Raw genomic sequence first — 25,809 nt, 5'->3', positions numbered from 1 at the left:
TACTTCACCTGCACCTATAGTCTCAGGCTCTCATATTCATAAAAACAATGCACAAAATTAATAATAATAATAATAACACGACCCTGAGAGATGTCCCCTTGTGCGTTGCTGCTTTATTCATTGGCATTTGGTATGGTGCATTAGTTATTTTGGAGTGAAAGGCATAATTGTTTAACATTTGTTTGAAATTCGAGCCTAAATTTCAAAACAAATTGCGTGAACAACACATTTAAACTTCAATTTGAATTGAGAACTGGAGAGAATGGGAAATAATTCACAGCAATGGCGTGCAAGATGATGCCATATGTGGTCTGACTTAAATACAAATATAATAGATAATGTTGTTTTGGAGACCAAGACACCTATTCCGTATGATCTTGTTAATGATTTGAAAATTTATGAATATGGTGAGCCTGGTCATTTTGTACGAGAATGGAGGGTTAGGAAGTGGTCGCCATGGAGGTCTCAGTCCTCGATACAGGTGTAGTTCAAGTTATGGTCGTCGTTCTCTAAGACGTTGATGTTTCAAACCTATATGGGGACGAAGTATTAGCAGGTCACCTCCACCTCGTCATGATCATCGAGTTCAACCTTGCGATCATGTCTTCTGCTTCTGGTGTGTTCACTGTGCCATGAACTATCACAGAGTCATATTGTTCACTCTGTATGAGTCCATACAATCATTTTCCAAGAGTGTGAATTTCTTGACTTTATTCTCTTGAAAGAATTTCTTAAGGATTATAGACAAAAAGCAGAACACATACTAGAAGAAGAGTGAAAAATGAAGATATTCTCTCCCGAACTTGATGATCCTGAAACTGCTAAAATCATGTATGGTTCAAAGTTGAATGGCTCAGAAACTGCTACAAATTTTAGGGAATCTTTACAAGAAAAATCACTTTTAGAATTGAGCACTACAACAAAAAGCACGGATAGTATTTACTCATCGGTGCTATTAGGAAGGGAACTGAGTCAATGCATAAATCTTCTTGTCATCAGAGTGAATCAGTTGATGTTGAAACATAAGTGATCGTTAACATTCTTAAAGGAAATGATGGTCCAGGAGGTGTGTCTTCCAATACAATAAAAGATCATCCAAATACACCAAGTCTTATTTCATGTAATAAAGTTACAGTGGATGATGTTTTGTATTGTTGCTGCAAAAGGTTACTGTATCATCTTATGGTCCTGAATTATGGTCATGTGGTACTTCAATCATGCATTAATATCACTGAAGAGAGAACTCTTAACTGCCAAGTTTTTCAATGGATACACCCTGGAGATTGACCATCTGTTTGTTTAAAGTTGGACCATATCTTGGAGAAAATATTTCCTATAGAATATGCTAAAAGGAAAAAGCCAGTTCTTGTCCAAGAAGAAAAACACCAACACCAACAAATAGAGGGGGATACGACAGATGCCCTTGTGGGATAGGATGTTTTCGCCTTTGATATCAGCAACCAGAAGGCCTCTTGCTGCATCAATTTTAGTATAATTCTTAGGGACATGCTAATAATTTTGTACGTTTCCTGAATCAATCCCTCGATATAAATGAAATACTCAATTCTCCTAAACACCACCTTCACTTAATGAATATGGCTGTGGCTGGTCAGAACTCCGGATCCTGAAACTGGCATTGATAATGACAAATTTCTCTAATTAATTCTGAAGTATACAGGATATTGATCTTGTCGTACCTAATAATCCTGAGGAGAGCTCAGAGATCATAGAACAGCCGTTTAAAGCCCTGAAACAATTTGTAAACTCAACCATCAGAAAAGAGTAACGATATGTTCCTCCTAATTAGACAGGATTTGAACTGCTGATAACAGAAGGAAAGAAATAGTAATTCCTTTTCACATTATCATAAGACGATGAAAATGTCATAAAAACAGAGTACATACACCTTATCATTATCTGCACAAGGCTACGCATGCAGGGAAGAAAGACATGAAGAGTCTCTACGAAGAGTCTCATCGCCAGCAGGCAGTCTCTGCGAAGAGTTTCATCGCCAGCAGAAGAGTCTCATCGCCAGCAGAGCAGGCCTGGCCTTTCATGGCCCATTACCATGGGAAAAAAACTATTTTTCTATGAAAAAACAGATTAAACGAACGGCAGAAAACACCCCAATCATCTAACGCACAAAATCAATGGCTCAGTATCGCACACGTCACATTTTAGGGATGTCTTTCTCAGAAGGAACACCTTACGGCGTAAAAATGAAAGAAGAATCATATCATTATTATTTCTTTTAAAAGAAAATCAGGATTTCCTCTCCTCGAGAAATTAGCGATGCATTGATTACGCCAAGTTTTGAACACTTCTCAACCTCAAGAATCCTGCATGTAGATAAGCAATGCCATTTTTTAACGAGTTGAATTTAATTAGAATGTCGGTTTAAGAATATTTTAATATTTAATGTTTATTGAACTTAATTAAATAGCTGGTTTAAAACTATATTTTGTTGATTTAAAAATAAAAAGTGAATTGCTTGACCTGCCTTTTGTCATTTAGGATATTAAAATCTAAAATATTTTTGAAATTAGAAATCTATCAATTAAAAATATTAGTGTATTACTTGACCTGCTTTTGTCATTCTGCCTTGTCAGTACGACTCTGTATATTAAAATCCAGAATATTCCTGAAATCCACTAAAATCCCTTCCAATAAAGCCATTGGCAATATCAAATTTTTTAAAATTCTAGAATACCTGAAGTCACCGAAAAAGGAACTCAAACTCTTGAGGCACAACCTCCAATTTCTCAACTTTCAAAGCAGGTTAGGGTTGTGCGCCCTCCTGGATGTAAACACCTGTAGCCCTATATAAATAACAGATCACAAATGCAAACACACGCGAAGACAGTAGAAAGAAGCAACTTCTATATATATATGCAATACAATGATGTGTTTCACACAGAGTGAGAGTTTAGGGAATTTATTTAAAATCCATATGGAACCTGCAATATCTAAAACGAATTCAAATACTATTTTCTGCAAACCCAGCATTCGCGTATTCTGATCTTAGAAAGTGGCCTTGTTCAGCGCCATAAACGTGACGGAGGACGATTGGTCTATGCTATACGAATCGTATTGCAGGAAGAAGTGCGCCACAAACAACCGCGCCACCATCACAACAATGTCTTTGCCCCCACACTGCTTGTTATCGGCGGACGTTTCATCCGTTTCGCGGTCGTTGGACCAGAGAACGTACTTGAGCATCTTCTCCCCTTCTGAACCCATGAACCGACGGGGCACAAACTCATCCGCTCTATCGAACCGATTTGGATCCTTGGTCGCAAAAGACATGAAGAGTCTCTGCGAAGAGTCTCATCGCCAGCAGAAGAGTCTCATCGCTAGCAGGCAGTCTCTGCGAAGAGTTTCATTGCCAGCGGAAGAGTCTCATCGCCAGCAGAGTGGCCTTTCATGGCCCATTACCATGAGAAAAAAACTATTTTTCTATGAAAAAACAGATTAAACGAAGGGCAGAAAATACCCCAATCATCTAACACACAAAATCAATGGCTCAGGATTGCACACGTCACATTTTAGGGATGTCTTTCTGAGAGGGAATGCCTTACAGCGTAAATATGGTTTTCTAAAAACTTTTTAATATTATTAATTTTTTAAAGTAAAAATAATTATAAAAATATTAATGTAACCTATTTATATTATGTATTGAAATATATATACTTATATTATGTATTAAGATATATATACATGTGGTTGATAGTGTCTTTTGGATAACGGGTTAATCACTGTGTCAAAAAAGACTGGCTAATTATGAGGGCAGGGGGTGGTTTATATTGGAATTGGAGTTTATAAATCATTATTTCTCAAAAAATAATATAATGTAGAGGGCGTAGATTCCATAAAATGATTCTCAATTTAATACACATTTTAATAAATGAAATAATTTTTTTTCCTGACAATTTAATGGATGAAAAAAATAAAATTCTCTATCCCTTTTTCAGTTTCAAGATCTATTATAGATATTGGCATCCAATTGATATTTTACTAAATATTTAACTCTTTCAGTTCGGTCTGTGTCTTCCATTACTCAATTCACCATTTCAAACTATTCTCATCTTTGTTGTTCTTTAGAATCTACCTGCCAGGTGACATTATATCCAAAATTATGTGTTAAGACGGCTTTGAGCCTGTGGCCGCGATTCGATCAGTGCAAGCAAACAATAAACAAAGCCATTACAGTGCAAATCATGTTTGTCAATTGGGCTCCACTTTCTCTGGCGGTTCGCAGATTATCTTAAAAGCAGGGTTAGTTTTCGATCGCATGTAGAAATTTACTTCATGCTCCTGGTTTGGACGTTAGATGAGTGTTTGATTGGGATGGTTTCGTTTTTGTCTGTTTTTTTCTCTTCTTTCCTCCGCAACATAGAGGTGAAATGATATCAAATTGACAGAAATAATATTAAACTAAAGGAAAATGTAATTTTAATATATAAATTAAAATGGTTTATATTTAGGAAAGAGCATAAATTTGTTAATAAACTAAAATTTAATTTTATCTGGACATAAAACCCATCTAAAAAATCACAAACAGATTACTTTATTAGGTTTTTTAAATTCTATTTTTCATTTTAAAGTAAAGACAATACAATTTTCTAACATTAAAATCCAATACTAAAATATAATAAAAAAATCAAATATTTTAAACTTAATATTACTAAATTTAATATTACTAAATTTATTAATATAATAACCTAATATTTTAAACTCATTATTAAATCCTAATATTAAGGTTTATAATATAAAAGTTAATATTAAAATTTATAAAGTAGAGGTTATATAATAAGGTTTACAATATTACAATTTATATATATGGATTTATGATGTCATGATTTAAAAATTTTCAATTTATAATAAAATTTAACATTAGAGTTTATAATATTAAACCTAACCATATAAACTCTATTACAAAACTTAATATTAAATTTTATATAATAAACCCTAATATTAAAAACCTTATATTATAAACCCTAATCCACCTTACTTAGAACCTAGAACCTATTGCTAAAGCCGGATCCTGTGAAGCATGCTATGAACTCTTTACTTATTACAAATTCTATATTTAATATTAAGCTTCATAAATATTTACTATACACCTAATAATATGGTTGATATGCCTATTTGTATAAATAAACCAGATTTAATGAAGTAGTTTTGTGTTGGTATTGACCAGTGAAATATATATATATATATATTTCAATATTGTTTAAAAAAAAGTAAATTGCATTCCATGAAGTAAATGAGTTGTCTTTAGTGGGACTTTTTGGACTTTTCAGTGCCACAGAAAAATTTGAGGTGAATTCTTGATTTGTATTATTTAAACTGGTTTTCATCACCCTAAAACACCCCTAAGACACTTTGATTGTGCAGGGATTACCCATCAAATTTGTGATTTCCATAAATTACTGCCGAATTTTAGAAAAATTTGACAAAAATCCACTGTAAAAACTTTCAAAAATATCACACTAAAAACAACTCCTGTAATAAATAATAATGGAAAACGTTTAGTCCAAACACCATTTTCAAATTCTGAGATATATATTGTATTGAACGCAGAGCCATTGGCGGTTCACTTCTTTTAAAAACGAACATTTGCTTGTAACGTTCTTACACAAACGAACATTTAACCGAACACATACCATAGCACACTATCGCATATATCGATATGGACTCTTTTTGAGCGGGTGGCGGCATGGAACGCACCTCTGCCCTACCAACTATCTAGACAAAACTATATATATATCCACGTAGCCCTAGCCGTACCGCTTCTAGAATTGATTTCCTTGGAAGGTCTGTCCAAATTGCCAGTCGGAGGGAGCCACGTTGTACGAAGTAACCGTTCGGCCACCGCTAGAGGTGACTTGGAAGGAGAGAGCTTGGCCCTTGAGATTGGTATTGCACTGCCAGTTCTGCCCCCAGTTCCTTCTCAGAGACACCCAGCCGGTATTCGACCCCTTCACCTTTGCCACCGCGCCGTCTCCGCCGACATTGGTAATGAGGATGAGGTAGAAGTAGTAGTTGCCATTAATGGTGAACCTCATTCCTCCTCCTTTCACACACGCCACTCTGCAAACAATCATCATAATGTTACCTTATAATCATTTCACCTTTCAAAACTTAGGGGTAGATTTCTTCAGAATTAAAGCAGAGAAAGTTGAATATATTATACCTTCTGTATTAGATTGGCACGATTCCAGCCTTCCAGATAGCGAGATGTTGGAATGCAGGCATGGACATGTCGAAGTGCTCTCGGGGAGGATTGCACCATCGCCATTGTCGCTGGGGTGGGCGTAACTGGGGGGGCAAAAATTGGTAGCGATGACCACAATAGAAGGGCTGCCTGGCAGACACCATTTGGGGTCATCCACACATTTTATCTCGAAGCACGCGCCGCAGGATGCCCCATTGTTGAAGAGAGCAGTGCTTAGAGCAGCAGTGTTGGTCCCATAGACTTGACTGTATAAGTTGCCGTAACAACAGGCACCCTCTGCAACATTAAACACATTCATATCAATAAAAAATAATCATGGAGAGCTTATCAGCTAATTAATGATGAATTAAAAGAATAAGAACCGGAAATGGTTAGTACCCATGGTTCCCGCAGCATCTGCACCTCCATAGAAAGTAGCATGAGCATACTTCCAACCGCCATTGAGATCCTGAGAAGCAACTAAGGTATTAGCGATGAATATGATAGAGACTGCTGCTAAGGTATTAGCGATGAAGCAATTAAGGTATTAGCGATGAAGCAACTAAGGTATTAGCGATGAATATGATAGAGACTGCGGCCGTTGGACCAGAGAACGTACTTGAGCATCTTCTCCCCTTCCGAACCCATGAACCGACGGGGCACAAACTCATCCGCTCTATCGAACAGCTTTGGATCTTTGGTCGCAAAACCCCTGAAGAGTCTCTGCGAAGAGTGTCATCGCCAGCAGGGAGTCTCTGCGAAGAGTTTCATTGCCAGCGGAAGAGTCTCATCGCCAGCAGAGTAGACCTGGCCTTTCATGGCCCATTACCATGAGAAAAAAGTATTTTTTCTATGAAAAAACAGATTAAACGAACGACAGAAAACACCCCAATCATCTAACACACAAAATCAATGGCTCAAGATTGCACACGTCACATTTTAGGGATGTCTTTCTCAGAGGGAACGCCTTACGGCGTAATAATAATAGGAAGAAAATCACTAAATAAAATATTTTAATTTATTTTCTTTATAAATTTTTTTATTTAGTACAAAAAAGATGCGAAACATAATATTTATCTATTATATAAAAATAATATTCGTTTAATAAAATATAATATTTATTTTTAATAGACATAATATTTTTTTAATAATTCAAACTTTTGTTAATCTATTTCTCAAAATGAAAAAGCTGTATAAATTCCCTCCTTAAAATTAACAAATAATATAAAAAACGTTATTATATTTGAAGCATTTTATTAATTTTCTTTTGAAAATAAAATATATATAGAGAGCTGAATCTATCTGTAGTACATATCCATCCAGGTTAATCCAAATGTAATTTTAAACAAATTGCTACTCAAATGATTTAATCTTTTTTCTATACTTTGACCATTAATATACCATTATTAACCAACTTAATGGAGAGGACAGTTTATATCAAATAATTTAAAGTTACGTTACCCTTGAATCAATAGGGATTACTCGATAGAATTTATGATGCATTGAACAATGTTACACGTGGTAAAGTAGGTTACACAACGGAAGGTATAATTTACTATCCATTTAAAGATGGATGGTCAGCCTGATCTGCCCTCTAATTTCGGCACATGCATATGGTCAGCCTGATCTGCGCTCTAATTTAGATCAATGCATATGGGTACGCTTATAAGCGCCACCTCAACCCAGACAGGAGACGTGCGTTCACAAATGAGCTGCTTCTAGCTTGTATCAGTATTGTGAGGGTTAGAAAGGCACAGGTTCAAGGACAGTTCTCATCACCAAATTCTTGATTTCACTGTTGGCAATGCTGAAGCCATCTCGGTATTTATAGAGGTGATAGAAAGCTCTCAGAATGTCAAATGCACGTTTCTTGGAAGAAATGGGAACATTGCTTTCTGGTTTGAGAAACTGCCAATTTAATTCTCTGATCTTCTTCCTCTGTTGCTCCAAGATTGTCTTTCATATAACATGATATTGAAGAAGCTTCTTCTCCACGGCTCCTCTCCGCCTGCATTCACCATCATGCAACTCAAATTCAAAATCAAAACCAAAAAGAAAACCAGTTTTTGAATGCAATGTTTTGCATTTGATTTTATATAGAAGGATGGAAGATGCCAATTCACCTTTTAACCGCACACGTCACCTCGTAGTCGGAGGATTGAAGATGCCGAGTCACTGAACTTCGACGGAAAATCAATTTCCTGCAGAATGTGAAGAGGAAGGGGAACATCCAACGTGAGAATGGGTTGCAGTGTGGCTGCTCGGTACCCAAAACTCACCTTCCCGTTCTCTAAATACTCCTCAAACGTCGGTATGTAACCGCTGGAGATCCACTTCGCCTCTTCCAAACACGCATCAAATACCGCTTCTCACTGCATAGCACAGACAAAGCAAACTAAGTGAGCCCAAGGATATTCCATTATATGTTATTCGCTGCAAGTCTATGTATGAGGTTAAATTTGCATACAGTGTTTCGAGCATAGCTGAACGTGTCTCGGCCTTGAGTTTTCTCCGCCTCTCTAGCCATTCTATTAACGCAATTGTAAAACACCATGTATACTCCTTTCATATATTGTGGAAGGCACTCTGTGGCGGACGGATCCCATCTGATCATTTTACACACACACTTAGTTTCTAGCTCGATCATTATGCAATTTATTATATTTATTGTATTAACTCATCATCTAATCAAGCAAATTACGCCCACCTCTTAATTGCAGCTGTGAAGAGTTCGAGCTCGTCGATCGTTCCGAAGGTGTCATAGATATCGTCGAGAACTATTCCAAGATAACACAATTTGGCAAACCCGAATCTGAATGCAGAATGTTTGGGTTCGGTGGCAATGCAGGAAGCCAATATGTAGAATTCCACGTGACGATGCTGAGTGAATGTGAGTTCAGAAAAACCCGAATCTTTCCACCATCTGCACACAAAATAATTCCAATATTACACCACTCAAATCCCAAATTTTACGCAAGGAAGATATAGTACTGCTGGAGGAAGCTTATCACCTCAACACTTGAACTGCCATAGTAAAATAATGGGCCTGCTCGAATACATATTCTACTTACTCAAGCGATGGATTACTGTCGTTTCCAGATAGGTCAATGTAATTCCTTGTTTCCAATCTCGGAAAATTAGTGAGCCAGCGATATTCAAGAACGTATTCTATCTGCCCCAAAATATTGTTGTTATAAAACATTTAAAACATACATAAAATATTTGTTCGATTTTATGAATTTGTAATGGTACCGTTGCCTCACCTCTCGTGAAAGACTGGCACTGGAAATGGGAACCGTTTTCAGGGCTTCTTTTAAATATGTTGTAGAGAATATTTCAGCCTCTTCCATAACATTCTCCCCCGGAAAGGCAACGAGGGAGGCCCGAAATAAATTGAGAACGCCTCTGATCTCCCCGTGTCTGAATATTGGCAGAGCAGGTAAATTCCCCATTTTGATCTTTGAATACTTTCAAGACATCTGAAATGAAATAATAATGAGATTTTTTAAAGGCAATCTATAAGAGGGAGTTTTATTAATTACCGTATACACATACCCTCTCAGGAGTCGAAATAAACTCTAGTCAGTGCAGCACAAGAATTATGCTCTGGTCGATCCATGAAGCTTTGGTCAGTGAATTGAATGCCGATTCCTCCTGCCCGAGCTGGGTCCCCTCATCAAAATGAATCCTGCGTCCGCTGTAGCTCTCACATGAACTGAAGCACTGAGTTTTTGGATCTTGAACTCGGCCCCCACCATATTTGTCGTTTTCTGTTACAGTGTTTCCGAAATTACATCTGTCATGGGTGGCCCAGGGGTCTTACTGTTTGCAGGGACAAATGGACTCTTTGGCGTCGCCTGAGTCTTTCTCCTCTGTTCTGAAGCCCAGAGGTCATTAATTAATCCTCTGTTTTCTTCATTACACTCATCAGAACCGTCTTTTCCAGGAACGTCACCATAATCGTCGTATGCCACGATATTACCTCGGGCATGTGAACGACAGAGTAATTAATTCGCCAGGGCTGATTCTCCTGTTACACGCGTTTGTTTATCCTCTTTCACTCGACTTGGATCCTGTTCCACGCGTCTGTTTCCAGGACTGAAATCGGAAAGCTATTCTTTTTTCCGCATTTCTCCATATTAAAGGTTTTTGTTTTTTCCGATCCTCGTCTTTTTCTTTGATTCCCGCCCTCTGGATGGAGGTTTCCCTCTCTGAACAGTCTTACCATCCTCTGTTCCTGGAATACATCTGGTCTCTCTGTTCTTTAAAATACTTATGTTTCCTTCATATGCCAAATATCTCAAAGCTTCTCGGTTAGTGAGAGTGGTTTTGGAGCTGTTTTGGTTCAAGTTCGGGAGGCTGCAGCGGTACAGGAGTTGATAATCTATGGGACTTCGTGCGGGATAAAAGGAGGTATGAGGTCTGCCTTCTTATGGTTTTAGATGCACATATAGCTCATAGACTTTCATGTTTTGGAGTTGCTCCCTTCTGCACACCCAGCGGTATTTTTTTTTTGGGTGTTCTGAATGGTTTTGAAGTGACATGTCTAATTTTTTGGTAGAATTGCATATTAGCCCGGTAAAATTTGCAGCAAAAGACAGTTTCATATAAAATACCCTATATAAACTTTTCAAAAATTTGTTTTGTATCTCGACCCTGTCAAGATTTTGGTTGCAAAATAGGAGGATGGTGGTGTAGATGTAATGGATGTCTGTGTTGCTGTTTAGATATCTTTTAAAAATTATAATGTACATTTTATTCATGGTCTTCTCCGGAACTCTTTCCTAGTAAGCTTGTAGATTTGTTGTATATTTTGGGTTCTGTATTCCAAGCTGTTTCAGATTTGGGATGCTTGGCTCTCTGGTTCGGGTCGGGCCTACAGTCTTTCCCGGTGGCGGTCCTTTCCTTACCGGTAGTTTAGGTCAGAGGTTTTGGAGGGTGCATGGTCTTAGAACAAGATTGACAGGACATTGGGCTGGGTGGCATGCTTTCCTCGTTGTCGTAATTTAAACATATATCTCCCTCAATCGACATAAGCAGAGCGGCATTTAAGGAACATAGGTCTAGTGGTCAGATAATGTACTATCTGATTGACCTTTATCCTTTTTAGGGTGTCTTTCCCATATCGTATCTCTGAGATTTGTCAGTTTCCCCTTTCTGAAAGATCTATCCAGTATCTTTCGAATGTTTTTCCTGATAAGGTTATCGTACTTGCTTTCAATTCTCTCTTGTTTTCTGTGTATGATTTTCTGCCCCATAGTACACGATGTAATAACTTGTATTGCTGTTGTATCCTCCGTCATCCCGTGGTAGACATGGAGCTTTTGTCCGATGTGTCGACCTTGTTAGCATTAGTGTTGGCCACCATTGAAGCGGAAAAGGTTCACGACGATTTTCGCCGCCAGCCGGGATGGGAGTCGATTTTAGCCAAATCTATTATTTCACCAACCTCCCTGGTGGCACGTGAACTCAAAGGTGGCCAATATGATATTCCTCGTCAAAGGCAGAAGCAACATCCTATTAAGACCACCTCTCCTCCCTCGGCATGTAACCTCAATAGTTTCTTTCTGTCTGACCGAATCACAAGCTTCCAAAAAAGAGCACTTGTAGGCCGATGGTATTTCCCGAACATGGAGGATGAACAAATGCGATCCTAGCTGGGGAAAAGATGGAAATCACTTCTGGGATATATTCCTACTATTGTCAGATTAGGTCATAATCCTCTTAAAAACACTCCAACTAACAACCTGATATGGGTTAAACTTCCCAGTTTACCAATTGAATTATGGCAAACAGAGACTCACTGACATCGGGAACGCGATAGGAAAATTCATCTGTCATATCCTCCGGAACCTTTTTCATGTCAAGAAGTCCCTCAACCCGCTCCATTTCCTCATCCCATGGCAAATTTTCCCTCCTCATCCCACATAACATATGTTCCATCATCCACACCTTCCCCGGTTAACCATCTATCTAAAAGGAAGGGCCCATATCTTTCAGAAATTCCACAAGATTCAAAAGGGAAAAATCCATGTATTTCAGTGACTCCCCCAAATTCTCTGGTTATCTCTCCTACAAATTCTGTAGGAAGTGACCTGGATCTTCTTCTGAAGAAGAAATCCCTGGAACTTTGCCCTCTCACAATCCATAAACCTGGTTCGGCCTCTTCTCCCCATATCAGTCCTAATTCGGCAAACAATATTACAGTAAGAAGGAAGAAGAACAGAGGTACTCGGCACTTTCGTGGGAGGAAGGAAATTTCTAACATGGACCACTGATTGATTGACATCCCCATTATTGACCTATCTGAAATAGGGCCCCTTGGAGCAAGACAGGCCGAAGCTGGTCCATCATGATTCACATTATATCAATGAATATCAGGGGTCTAGGGGTGGACCTCAAATTTGTTGCCCTGAAGGACTTATTTATATCATCCCAATCCAATATCATTCTCATTCAGGAAACTATGCATGCAGCTTCTGCTACTATTAGATATTTCAGGCGTATGTTCCCCTCTTGGCATATGGTTGCAACTGATGCAAATGGATTATCGGGGGGATTAGCGGTTTTATGGAATCCTCAATGGATAGCGGCAAGGGATTTTCAATGTTTTGCTGGTATCTTTCTTTTGGCAATGTTCGAGGGTGTAGCAGGCTCCAGTCATATTCTAAATGTATATGCTCCCTACAAGGATCATTTTCCTTTTTGGAATCGATTCTTATCTTCTGAAATTTTGGAAATTGACTCTCTCCTTATTGGGGGTGACTTGAATTGTACCCTGTCCAGTGAGGAGGTTTGGGGGAGGGGTAAAAAGAATGATCCTTTATCTGGTCTTATCAATGGGGCTTTTCTCCAACAAAACATGATCAATGTTTATCCACAAAGTATGGGCCCAACATGGGATAATGGCAGGATCGGAAGCTCCTACCTTGCTAAAAGGCTAGATAGATTCATGATAAAGGACAAATTAATGGACTGTTTGGGAAGGCCGTTCTCCAATATTATTAATTGCTATATATCTGACCATAAGCCTATCTCCCTGTGGTGGGGAAAAAGAAAGTTCAGGAAGGGATTTCTGTTCAAATTTAATAGAGTCTGGTTAGAAGATGATGAATTTAATGATATGGTAGAAAAATCTTGGTCTTCAGGCCTCCCTGGGGAAAATCTTACTCCATCACAAGCTCTTCTTGATAATCTTCGTGCTCTAAAGGAAAAGGTGAAATCATGGCACGATAATAAGAAAAAATATAACAGGACAACTTTGAGACAGATTCAAAAGGAATTGGATTCGGTAGCTGAGATCCTAAAAAAAGAAAATAATATCTCTCTTCAGGTTCGTAGTCATATAAGGGAGCTAAAAAAAAGAAGATATATATTGCTGGCTATTGAAGAAGCTTCGTGGAGGTTGAAGAGCAGAGCACTATGGCTAAAGGAAGGTGATAAAAATACAAAATTCTATCATAGATATGCAAACTGTAGGAGGGAAACAAACTCAGTATGGGAGATTAAAAGTGAGGGGGGTGGTTTGCTGGTCTCTCAGGAGGATATTTCAAAGGAGGCGGAGGCTCATTTTGAAAAGTCTTATAAAAGAAATGGGGCATGTAGTATGGAGGACATCCTATGGGGAATTGATCTCTATCCTACTATGTTTGATGAGGGGAAAAACAATGAATTATTGCAGCCTGTTTCTGAAGAGGAACTTCTATCAGTTATGAAGTCTTTCAAAAAGGACAAAAGCCCAGGACCAGATGGGTGGTCTATTGAGTTCTTCATTCATTTTTTTGATTTGATTAAAAAAGATCTTCTCGCAATGGTGGAGGAGTCGAGATAGAAGGGAAGTATTCATCAACATATTTCCTCCACATATATTGCTCTCATCCCTAAGAAGAAAAAAGCATCTGTTTTCTCGGATTTTAGACCTATTTCTCTTTGTAATGTAATTTACAAAATCATCTCCAAGATTATAGCAAATAGAATCCGTGAGACTTTGTCAGATTTCATCTCACCGGAACAACATGGTTTTCTCCACAATAGGAACATCATTGAGGCTGTGGCTAACACGCAGGAGAGCTTACACTCATTACATACTAAGAAGCTGGATGCAGCTATCCTCCAATTAGATCTAAAAAAAGCCTATGATAGCCTTGATTGGGGTTTTCTCAAGTGCATTTTATGTAAAATAGGACTATTCAATGAGTGTGTGAGCTGGATTATGGCATGTGTGGAAAATGTCAAATTTGTTGTCCTTATCAATGGTCTTCCAACTAAATTTTTCTTGGCAGAAAGAGGTCTTAGACAGGGATGCTCCCTATCTCCTCTCCTTTTCATTCTTGCTATGGACTCATTGAGTTTACAAATTAGAAGGGCTGTAATGGAAAATCAATGCAAGCCTTTGATGATCTGTAGGGGTATCCATATCTCCCATAATTTATTTGTAGATGATATCATGATTTTTGGGAAACTCTGTAGGCTTACATGGAAAAGCATACATAACATTCTAAAAAATTTCCAAAGAGCATCTGGAATCCTAATAAACGAAGGAAAATCTTTTTTCTATTTTGATGATGGAGATATGGATTCAAAGGAATATTTGGAGGGTCTGTTTAATATAAAGGTGAAGCCCATCAAGGATGGTGTTAAATATCTTGGTTTTCATCTAAAACCAGTGCGTTATAAAAAATCTGATTGGATGTGGATCATGGACCGTTTCCTTAAAAGAATAGCAGGGTGGGAATTCAAGTGTCTTTCTATGGCAGGAAAGGCGGTTCTGACTCAGTCGGTGCTGGCGCAGATGACGGTCTACTGGGCCTATCTAGACCATATTCCTACAGGGATAATTAACATGTTAAACAATTTGATAGCAAATTTTATATGGGTAGGCAGTAAAGATAAAGAAAATATCATCTGACTAAACTCAGGAATATTTCAATTCCAAAAGATCTGGGTGGATGGGGTATTATGGATATAAGAACTTTTGGTAAAGCTCTTCTATGTAAATCATTATGGAGAGGCATAAGTGGGGCCAGTCTATGGAGTACATCTTTAAGGAAGAAGTACATGGGGAACAAAGATTTAATATATTGGTACAGAAAAGGGACTATTGGTTACTCACAAGGATCTGCTATATGGCTGAGTTTCCGGAAAATTGAGTCTATCTTTCTAAAAAACCTCTCTTGGAATTTCCAAAATGGAAGAAATGTTTATATCGGTTTTGATCATATAATGGGTACAGGAGAAAATCTAATTATTCCTCAAAGGATCATAAATGTTCTCCACAGAAGGGGTTTTTTCACATGGAATCAAATTATAGCAGGATGGCAGGGGGTTGTTCCTATTTGGAAGGAGCCAACAGACTTGGGATTAAGAGGAGAATTAATTCAACAATGGAACAGCATAATGATGATCATGAAATTCTCTGGAATATGCAGAACGGAAGGAAATGACTCCCTTACCTGGAGGGGAAAAAGGAAAGGGACAGAAGTACAAGTAAAGGACATTTACTCTAAATTAGTTAAAGAAATTCCCTCTCCTTTTCGAATGATTTTTCCACTGTCATTGTGGAAAACTGGAGCTCCCTATAAAATGATACATTTCTCCTGGCTTGTTTTTCACAATAAAAACCTTACCTAGGAGAACCTTCAAAAGAGAAATTGGGCTGGTCCTGGTATATGCTTAATGTGCAAAAAGGAGGAAGAAAGTAATGTTCATATGTTCCTTAAATGCAGCTTCACTCTACAGTTATGGATGGATCTTGCTCACTATTTTGGCTTCAGTTTGGTGTCACAGTCATCTATGCAAGATGTTTTGTTCTGGTGGAGTTCTCAGAAAACAATATTAAGATCCATTCCTCAACTTCTTCTATGGACAGTATGGAAGTGGAGGAATAGATTAGTATTCTAAGATGGAAAGGGAAATAAGATGTCTGTGCTTGAGAAGATTATTTCTATTCATTCCTCCCTCCCATCAAATATGTCTTGCCATGAAAGCAAGAATTCGATGGATCTGGGGAGGATTGAGATGGACTTCCTGCGGGCTTTCTTTGATGGGGTAGCACAACAGGGTATATGTGCTTGTGGTATTCACATAGAAATGAATGAAGAACAACAAATCTCCATTTTTTGGAATGGAGGATCGGGTACAAATAATAAGGTTGAAGCTATGGCTTTGACTGGTCTTCTTCATTTTGGCACTTTTCTTAACATTCAGAATCTTCATATTTATGGGGACTCAAAAATCATTATTGAGCATGCCAAAAAGAAATTATCCATAAAGAATCCCATGTTAACAGGGTGGATGAACATGATAGATGCATTATGGAACAGGAAAAAGGACTTCTCTATCAGTCATGTGCACAGAACTCAGAACCAGCGTGCTGATATCCTGTCAAAGAAAGGGCTAACGAGCCAGCTTGGTATATGGAAAATGGAGATTCAAATGGGACCAGCCACATATCAGATAGAAGATTCTCTTTGCCGGGTACTTAATCCATATTTTTTTGGTATCTATTAGGAAAGCTCATTTTTCTCATGCTTTCCTACTTCTTTTGCAGAAGATACGATTTCTTTACTATCTTTTTGATATGTCTCTACTGGTGGGATTTGGAAACTATCTATATAGACCTGGAAGGCATATTGGTATCCTTGGGTGGAGATCCTCTCTCTCTTGCTCACATTTCCTTCATATTTCAACATGCATGCCTCCATGCAATGTTTTTGGTTTACATAACGTGTTGTGTTTCCACACAGCCTTTCTCTTTTTTGTTGTCTATACATATCTCTCTTCAGTATGTAAATATGCTCATTATAATACAAATACAACATTTTTCTTACTGGAAAAAAACAAAAATAAATAAATAAATAAAAATCTATGAGAGGCTGAAAAATTATATAAAATTGCATTCAACTTCTTAAACAAGTTGAAGAGACCGGGCATTCGTGTAGTCTAAGAGTTCAAAACCCCAAGGCAGTTGAGTTGAGATCAATAACACCACCCTCTCTCCCACATCCAATCCCTTTCTCGCCCAATAACTGAACAAAAATATAATTTATCGTTATAATGATGTGCAACATTCCATATATAAAGCTAATAATAATGATGACAAGGTTACAGTGACTAACCTAAAAATATGATCTAACACCGATTTTATCTCATTTTTGAAATGCCTATCGATTCCCAAACGTTCAATGCTATCGACCATCGAAAGGCCTTGAATCTGATCATTCAGGGGAGTGACTGTAACTGAATTGAACATCTCCTTTACTTCCCAGCCAAGTCTCTCAGCCCGTTCACAGTAACAAGGTGCCTGGACACAATTGAATCAGAATCTATAGTAATTCGATGGATTGAATCTAAAGAAAAATAAATTGTATTAATGAAGTTGAATTTAGTTACCCACCCCATAAGGGGTCGAGAGGGACTGGATGAAATTGTCGTCCCAGAGATTGGAATGATAATCGCCTTTGCGTCTTTGCACGCCATCATCATCACATAAACTCATGCTCACAGATTTGCTAGGGATTTCGGATTGATTTAGGGAAGTCATGTGTACAACTGATGAGATAGAATGGAGCACCAATATTTCTTCATGCTATGATAAAATAGTTATGTTGTTCAGCCCAGCTGCGGCCTTTCTGTATATATAGAGCTTCTTAAGCGATTTGAACGTGTGGGTAGCTTAGAGCTGCCTCTTTGGACAACAATGGCATCTCAACATTTCAAGAGCCGCCTTTTTGGACAACAATGGCATCTCAATATTTCAATCATAAGTCGCCATCCTGAAGACAAATGTATCTCGACTAAAATATCCATAGATTAACAAATGCCAATCCTTTCAGTGAAGTCTTCTTTGTGGAACAACATGTAGCCCACGTGTAGCCCATGTGCTTCGATTTAATAATGGACTAAAATCATTTCAATCCGCTTTGCATTTTGTACTAATTATTTCAATAAAGTGGCCCACATGGTTCGTCGTAATGTTCTTATTTAGAATTATTATATTGGGAGTGTCTGTTAGGGCGTCGCACTTCTGAGAGCTCATTCAGGCTCGTTCAGGAACCTTGCCGTCCAAATTTGACCAGTTTCCCAAAAAGCCGTTGTCTAGTGAGGCTACACTTTTTCTCCGTCATTTCTAGTTGGAATTTGGTCTCTTTAATTAATATTATTGTGTGGGAGTGTTTTAATTAATAAGTTTTTTTTATAGTGAAAATAGATTCAACATCACCAAAACTTTTTAAGACACTAAAAAATCTTAAACTTACACTAGTAACTCAAATTTCCAAAAATTCCTATTAGTCGCATCTTTAAACTACTTATTTTAACACTGTTCAGTTCCACTTATTTGAAATGACCTTTGTAAACTCCTTTGTTATATGTGAGGATCACTATGGATTTACCTAGAAAAATTATAGTAATAGTGTTATTGGTACCACATTAATATAAATGTGGTTCAATTACAAATTATTAGAAATAATAATAATAATAGTAATAATAAATATATATATATATATATATATATATATATATATATATATATATATATATATATATATATATATATATATATATATATATGTTACCAAAACTAATTATTTATAATACAAGTCAAAATATTGAAAAAATGAATCATACAGTGTACAGGGTATTAATATCAAACATTGAATGATATATGTTAAACTTGTAACTTTGAATTGACACAAACCCTACTTTCTAAACCCTAAACATGTAACATTGCTCCTTGATTATTTGTGACCCTTTCTCTTGCACATTACAACCCTCCTTAGCAAGTGTGACAAGGGTCACGTCCCTCTACAAAGAGACAATAAGATAGTGGCCAATATCATAGAGATTTGTGCTACTTCTTATTCCCATAAATCCTCCTCAAGAACCTGGCCAATAGTTCCACTTGTCCTAGACCAGAATATAAGAGAAAGACCTCAAACTTAGACGTTCTCTCCAACTCCGATACGGCTTCTTGGGACAGTGACTACCTAAAATTGTCTTTCCACTTAGTTCATTGCACTTGAATGGATAGTTTGAATGAACTCACTTGCCTTCTATTTATAAAGGTCTTGGTGGGTTTCCCTTAACCACCAAGGGTCATGATGACTTAACTCCAAGCCGACCTCAACAACTCTTTTAACCTCCATCAAACAAAAGACAAAAAGTATTCGCATCCAATCAATGCCATGTCATCAATACCTTAGGTGCTCATTAGATCCGTAAGGGTTCCCCACATGCCCTTCATGACTAAATAATCAAAAATAACACTTGGTTTCATGCCCACAACTTTGTGTGCAAACCCCACTACTTGGGTACACTTTCCCGCAAAGCCCACGTGGGTCAAACTTCTACCAAAACCTGTACCCTAGGGTGAGGGAGTACCTCCCAAGGTACATAAATCAACAGTTCTATAGGTTTCCATACGTTCTTCCTTCAAACTATAGGTTTCCATACATTCTTCCTTCAAAATCTTCCACAGTTAACTCGACGTTATTACTGACTTTCTGCTTCCTTTCATGGTATCTTCTTTTGGCATTCTTCTTCATAATTTCCCATAGCTCATTTATCTCAATATCCAGCTCATCCTTCTCTTTACAAATGTTTCCCACCTATGACTGGATCTTCTCTTACATAATAGTATCATAACTCTTATCCCACTCTGCTTCGATGTACATCTTCCAACAGATGCTTAAGACATTTATAATTTCTTCTCCTTTATCTTCTACAACCAAATTACAATTGTCGTCTTCAGAATTCTCCATTTTGATTTCATATTTCATCTTAGAAATACTTTGTTACGTTAGTTTTCCTTTCCTTCACTGGAAATTATTCTTGTTGTTGTCCACGATTTGTTTCATTTCCTCTTCATTTATGCGACTTCTGTATGGAACTTTGATCTACTCCTCTTCAGCTATGTCTAGAAACCCTCTATGGTTTTCTTCACCTATGCCCCTTGCTAGTCATTCCTCTAAAAACCACATTTCTTCATCAAAAGCCTTCAACATTAAATTTTAATGTTTAAGCCGAGGTCTTGTGCCAAATCTAATAAATAGTTTTTCTCTAATTATCTCTTCATCTTCATCAATATTTTTTATATCTGCATTTTCCTAATTAAATTGTAAATTAAAATTTACCTCAACTTTCTTAAATATTGTAAACATATTTTCACTGCTAGGCATGTGTGAACATATCTTTTCTTTGCCTATAATTTCCATTTCTATCTCACAATCTTTTAGAAACATTTCTAGTAGTTCTAACTATTCTTCATGTCTCTCATTCATTGCATTTGGACTTTTTATCTTTCCTTTGATTGTATCCACTAGATAATTTTGTCATGTTTTCTTCACCAACAAGTTCTTGCATAGAATACCAACAATTTCATTTATTAATTGTACATGATATTCACTCTTATTGTATTTAATAGACAATTCTACTTCATCTCCGATGGTAACCAAATTTTGATTTTGTTCTTTAGTTATGCTTTCGCAAAGCATATTTCTATCATCTTCATCAATCTTGATGATAAGTTCAGATGGTTGTCCTTCTTCATTGCTTTTGAAACTTACAAACATACACAAATCATTATCTTTAAAAACATAAAGCTTTGTACCCTCATTTAATGCCTTAGAAACCAACTTCTCATGTTGATTTGAACATCCCATATAGTTCAAAAGTTCCTCCACAAATATCCTCTTAGCATCCTCACAGTTATGTCCAAGGATTGGTCCTTGCTTACGTTGTAAGTTTCATGCCTTAGAACACACCTCAAGGTGGTTGCTACAAGGAAGGTTATGGAGGGTAGTGAGATATTAACAATGGCTTTGGGAGGAATGGTCAAGAAGGGGGAATAATGATATGATTGTATGGAGGTCATGAATAAAAATAGGACTGTCTACGCAATAATTATATGACTGCTTGATAAAATCTCATAGATTCTATAAGGGATTTCAATTCATGCCTTCCGATTTTTTTTTAGCGAGAAAAAAATATTAGTTTGAGGAATAGTTCGATAGAGGGTATGAATTGATTGTGCCATCATTAAACAAGGCCTCTTTCTTAAACATCACTAACATAATCGGTAAGTCCATATATCCTAGGTCCATAGTTTTAAATTTATTAAAATTGACCAGTATGAATTATGTTACCTATCAGATTACCTCATATTTTCTGCTTTGGTTTCATGTTGGGCTAAACACAATAATTTATCTACTACTAATAGAACTAATCAACTACTAAATTTTTTTCTAGCTACATATTTTTTATGTTTAAAAACTTTGCTCAAAGTATCTTTAAATAAGGCTTCCTAATGATGTTGACAATTATCTTGTTATTTAAAAAGACAAAAAAATCATCAACCTAATTGGTTTGGAATGAAAATATTCACATTTTACAAAGGAGAAGAGGAAAATCCATGCTATCAATAATCTTGGTTTTCAACTAGAATTTCTTATATAATTATGCAAACAATGCTAGTTTTCATAACTTTACATTTTATTTTATTTTTCTTGTTTTTTTTCAATAGGAAAGAAGTCAAATGGACTTGGATAGTGCGGGAGAATGGTCCTTTTTCCATAAATTTCAACTCAATAATTTTCTACAAATTTTGAACGAACTCTTCTCTTTCTAATGGCTTTTGATAGAGTTTTAACATGTGCACATTAACAAGAAAAGTAATTATTCCACAATCAATAGTCTTGATTCTTACTACTTATTTGTAAAAAAATTGCTTCTATCTCATAAAGGCATAACTTTGTTTGGAATTTCCCTTGAAATTATTTAAATTTTGAATCAAAGAGAAGGGCTTTCTCACCTAATTTGAAATTTTTTACCTTTGTAAATGTGTTGTTTCATCCTATCCTTCATTGTAGGATTATCCTTGTCCTTTGAATGACATCCTATTTGATTTCATCTAACTTGTTGAGCTATTTTAATCTTTGTGTTTGGTCTTCAAAGAGATCTAGCCCCAATTTTTTTGTTGTCCTATATGTCTCCACTTGGAATTCAATAGGAATTATACCTTATTTTCCATAGACAATTTTATAAGGAGTATGTCTAGTGGTATTTCTCCATGTGTCTTGATATGCCCAGAGTCCTTATGGAAATTTTTTTGCCCATTATTTTCAGTGTAGGTGTATAATGTTGGTCAATATTGCTTCAAAAACTTTATTTGTCAATTCCACTTTTCCATTGGCTTGTGGATGATATGGAGTCCATTTATGATGTCTGATTTTTCACTACTCCATGATATTCTAAACAATATTAGATGTGAATTGCACACCTTCTTCGGTTACAATTTCTCTTGGGACACCAAAATGAGTAATAATATCCTCAAAAATAAATGTAACAACTTTATTTCCAGTAGAAAAATTTAATGGCTTATCATATACCATTCAGTAACATAATCAGTGTAGACAAGAATGTACCTATTTTTCTTGGATGTAGGATTAATTAGACCAACACTATCTAGAGCCCATTTCTCAAAAGGATATATTAGTACCTATGGTTGTAGAGGCATCTCATCTGATTGAATAGGTTTCCCCATCCTTTGACAAATGTCACATCTCTTGACATATTCCTTCGCATCCTTAAATAGGGAAGACCAATAATATCCCAAAAGAATGAATTTGTATGAAATTCGTTAATCGGTAAAATTTCCTCCACAAGGTTCACTATGAAATGCTTTAAGGATCTTCCATACCTCATTTTATTGAACAATATTCTAATGATTAAATTTACTCTTGTTCTATATCATTCTCCCTTTATCCAAGGATATAATGCACTAAATTTGATAGCTATTTGTCTTTGGTTGATAGTTGACGAACCTTTCTTGTAACCAAATGATTAGCAATATCTGAAAACTAAGAAGATTTAGTAGATATTGCAAAAAAATGTTCATCAAGAAAATTATCTTCTACAGGGATTATAATGTTATCATTTTGCAGCTTGGAAAGGAAATCAACAATTGTGTTTTTCTTTCCTAGCCTATCCAAAATGGTAGTATTAAATTCATGTGGTAATAAAATCCATCAAGTGATTCTACTATAATTTATTGGTTTATTCATAATATATCTAATAGAAAAACAGTTAGTGTGAATACAAGTCTCATATATAGTACTATAATGTCTAAACTTATTGATAGCATGAAAAACTTCTAAGAAGTCCTTTTGAGTGACTGTGTAATTCAACTTTGTAGGAGTTAAATTATTGTTTGTATAATAAATTGCATAAGGAGTTAGATCTTTTTGTCAAAGTACACTGCCTAAAGCTATGTTTGAAGCATCAGTAGAAATTTGAAATGAAAGAGACCAATTTGGCCCTCTTAGAATAGGTGATTTAGATATTTTCAATGTCAGTGAATCACAAGCTAACTTATATGAAAAATCCCAATGAAATTCACACTCTTTTGTGAGTAATTTAAAATGCCGAATAAATTTTTGTGAGGTTTTATATAAACCTTCTATAACAACCTATAAATCCCAAAATATTCTTACATCATTTTGACATTTAGGTATCAAAATTTTGGAATTGAATTCAACCTTAGCTAAATTCACATTGATTCTAGAACCTAAAACATGATGCCCCAAAATAATTCCTTCATTAAACATCATGAAACATTTTTCATTACTCAATGAAAGATTAGATTTTTGACATCTAACAAGGTTTTTTTTAAAGCATCCTCAAACGTTTTTCCATAAATAGTAAAACTATCCATATATACCTCTACACAATCATGGATAAAGTCAGAAACAATACCCAATACTTCCCTTTGAAATGTAGCAGGAGCATTACATAATCTAAAAGGAAGTCCTCTATAAGTAATTCATAATCATACATACACCAAGGACATGTGAATGGTGTATTATCTTTGTCTTTTGCTGTTATTTGGATTTGATTATAACAATTGAATCCATCAAGAAAATAAAAATATTGTTTACCTACTAGTGTATCTAAAACTTGATCAATGAAAGGTAAAGTAAAATGATCTTTCAAAGTTGCTTATTTAGTCCCCTGTAATATCTACAAAGCTTCCACATTCCATTATTCTTGGGCACTATAATTAATGATGAAACCCACTCGCTATATGAAATTGGATTGATAAAGCTTACATTGAGTAATTTTTGTAATTATTCTTTAACAATTTCTATCAAATGAGTATTCATCCTTCTTTAAGGTTTCCTTATAGACTTGGAATATATATGCAAGTGTTTGGATCGACTCCTTTCATGTATGTATATTCCCATGGAAATGCAAAGGAATTATTTTGCAACATATTAATTAAATTTTATTTTTTTAAACTCTTCCAAAGTGTTATTCATATTCTATGTTCTTACTAGAGTAATTGCTACAAAGGAATTGTGAGATTTCTCCATTGAATTTAATGATACCTTTGATTGTTGTGATAAAAAGTCTTCAATACTACATATTTTTTGAAAAAAATTCTCTAATGTATCCACACAATAATTTTGTTTAAAATATTGAGAAAAATCACAATTATTTACGCCGTAAGGCGTTCCCTCTGAGAAATACATCGCTAAAATGTGATGTGTGCAATTCTGAGCTATTGATTCTGTGTGTTAGACGATTGGGATGTTTTCTGCCATCGATTTAATCTGTTTTTTTTCATAGAATGATTTAATCTGTTTTTTTCCACCAGCTGGAAGACAGAGAGGGAGGATCTGGCAATGGGCCATGAAACGCAGGCCTCCTGGCGATGAGACTCTTCGCAGTGACTGAACCGAAACTCTTCGCAGTCACTGAACCGAAACGTGTCTTCGCAGTGATGAAACGTGTCTTTCTTCTTGGTTTCGTGTCTTTCTTCCTGCCTGAGGGCCGCGTAGCCAGCGCATCCTTGTGCTGTTATATCACTATTTCTACTGTCTGCTTCACACATGGGATTTCTGCTCTTCTGGTTGCAAAATTCTTAGCGTCTTAGCGGTCAGTGTTTCTTTGGGATAGAAGCATTGTATCTTGCTTCATTTTCTATGTTGTGTGACTTCTGCGACATTTCTCCTGGCTTTATTTTTGTTCGTGCAAGCAAACTGACTCACTGGGTTGCCGGAGAATTCAAGGTTTGTGAAGTAACTGTATCCATTTCCAATTTTGGTGTGATCAAGCTCAATTTTAGCAATATGCACAGTGGCACTGCCCCTGCATTGTTTGTTCATGCAAGGAGATTGTCCCAAAATCGGAGAACATTGCAATCATTGCCTCCTATCGTCCCCTTAATGGAGAAGCCAGACGAATTGACGCAGTTTTCATTGGCAACCAATGCAGGTTTCGACTCAGGCTTAGCCATGACCCTAGCGGCCTTGCTCTTCTCCATCCTATGCACGTTGGGGGTAGCCGTCGTTCTACACCGTAGTAGACTTTGGCAAGTGGTGTCTGAGCCATCCCTTGAAGCCAGTGTCGAAAGAGGTGAAGCATGTATCAAGAAAATGCATCTAAAATCACTTCCAGCATCGGTTTACAGTACAAGCTCCCCACTGGGAACCCTGGATTGCCCTATTTTCTTGGCAGAATTCATGGAAGGAGAAAGTGTGCGAGTATTACCAGAATGCCGCCACACTTTCCACGCGGATTGTATAGGCACATGG

The 25,809-nt window shown here is 36.6% G+C and overlaps 2 pseudogenes across 1 annotated transcript; both read right to left on the bottom strand.

The window, feature by feature from the left end:
• Window positions 1-5,743: 5,743 nt before the first annotated feature.
• LOC149266389 (expansin-A16-like) lies at window positions 5,744-6,888 on the bottom strand (annotated as a pseudogene).
• A 909-nt stretch (window positions 6,889-7,797) lies between these two features.
• On the bottom strand, window positions 7,798-17,759 carry LOC149266388 ((E,E)-alpha-farnesene synthase-like; annotated as a pseudogene). Its single transcript, XR_016252767.1, has 9 exons — window positions 17,613-17,759; window positions 17,335-17,519; window positions 17,130-17,244; window positions 9,481-9,684; window positions 9,229-9,389; window positions 8,925-9,140; window positions 8,685-8,823; window positions 8,341-8,589; window positions 7,798-8,225 (listed from the first exon to the last, which is right to left on the bottom strand). The product of XR_016252767.1 is annotated as a (E,E)-alpha-farnesene synthase-like (transcript).
• Between the last annotated feature and the right edge of the window lie 8,050 nt (window positions 17,760-25,809).

Source organism: Pinus tabuliformis, chromosome 6, assembly GCF_031772625.1.
Source record: "Pinus tabuliformis cultivar Carrire ecotype Pingquan chromosome 6, CPIR1, whole genome shotgun sequence".
NCBI lineage: Eukaryota > Viridiplantae > Streptophyta > Pinopsida > Pinales > Pinaceae > Pinus > Pinus tabuliformis.
Note: the sequence above shows the minus strand (reverse complement) of the source record. Positions and strands in the feature narration are given on the sequence as shown.